The sequence below is a fragment of the Octopus bimaculoides genome, chromosome 3 (assembly GCF_001194135.2).
Source record: "Octopus bimaculoides isolate UCB-OBI-ISO-001 chromosome 3, ASM119413v2, whole genome shotgun sequence".
In the NCBI taxonomy this organism is placed as follows: domain Eukaryota; kingdom Metazoa; phylum Mollusca; class Cephalopoda; order Octopoda; family Octopodidae; genus Octopus; species Octopus bimaculoides.
Genome location: NC_068983.1, coordinates 134406786 through 134408105, shown reverse-complemented (window position 1 = coordinate 134408105; position 1320 = coordinate 134406786). Strand labels below are relative to the sequence as shown.

Here is a 1320-nt window from a genome sequence, read left to right as displayed (position 1 = left end):
ATATATATATATATATAACGCAGCTTGTTAGATATAGTGGTATGTCAAAAGTCTGCTAAATATAGAAGGATGAAAAATATAAAGGCCGAGAGGAGAAGAATTTGTGCGAATAAGGCAGGTGTGATGAAAGGTAAAAAGATAAAGTTGTGTAATAGAGAAAGGGGGAATTAGAAAGGGTCATGTGATAAAATAACGGATGCATAAAGAATGAGCGAATGATAGAGGGAATTATAGAGATAAAAAGAGAAAAAGAGAGAAGTAGAGAGAAAGAAAGAAAAAGGAGAGAGAACTGGGAAAGTTCGTGTATGTTACGGAAGTGGGTGAGACGTTGGAAAATGAAGAAAAGGGACGAAAATTTTGATTGAGAGGAGAAAAAGGGAAAAGATAGCCAGGAGAAGAAGAAATAACGAAGTATGTGAGTGAGTGAGAATTATGAAGGAGATTGAATGGAAGTAAAAGCAATAATACTTAATATTTATTGCAAGATAACATGAAACAAGACAGAGATGGGCAACACTTAAAGCAAGCTATTAAGAATAGCTGAAAGGTGGTACAAATAAACCCTCTCATTTTTGACGAGCACAACGTAGGCTCGAAACATCAAAGACTTTTCCATTCTTCCCCAGCGCCAAACTAACAAATCTGCTTGTTGTTTCCTCACCTCTCTTCGGTTTTTGTTTTTAGTAAATTTGAATTATATGCTCACACGCACACATACACACACACACACACACACACGCACACACACGCACGCACCCCCCCCACGGAATTAATTTGTGTAAAAATCAATAAGAAGAGTACTCCATCTAATGAGAGTCTAATATAATTATATATGCTTCACATTACATGCATTATTTGCGCTACTAATAGTTTCACGCACATAAGTACGTTCAACAGGCGCTGATTGATACACCTGATTGATAAGCAGGTTCAGTCAGCTCCTGATGAACGTACTTATGTACGTGAAACTATTAGTAGCACATATAAAGCATGTAGTATGAAGCATTTACAGTATATATATATATATATATATTAGAAATAATAAATTTCTAAATCTCTCAGAGATACTTAAGCAGTAGTGATGCGATAAAGTAGTTGTATACTGCCAACTTAACGTAACAGTCCCAATAAGGGAATATACTACTGCTATTTAGCCCTAAGCTGGGTGGAGGAGTTTGTCTCCCCCTCGCAAAGATAAGGACACAGGAAATGTGGCAAGGCCTAATAGGAAGCGGTCCAGCTTCCTAGGGCTAAATAGCAGTAGTATATTCCCTTATTGGGACTGTTACGTTAAGTTGGCAGTATACAACTACTTTATAT

General features: G+C 36.8%; 1 protein-coding gene across 2 annotated transcripts in view; it reads right to left on the bottom strand.

Annotated features, from left to right (window-relative positions):
• Nucleotides 1–1320, bottom strand: part of LOC106870924 (heparan sulfate glucosamine 3-O-sulfotransferase 1) — a 29826-nt gene that overhangs the window by 12600 nt on the left and 15906 nt on the right. The window lies entirely within an intron of this gene.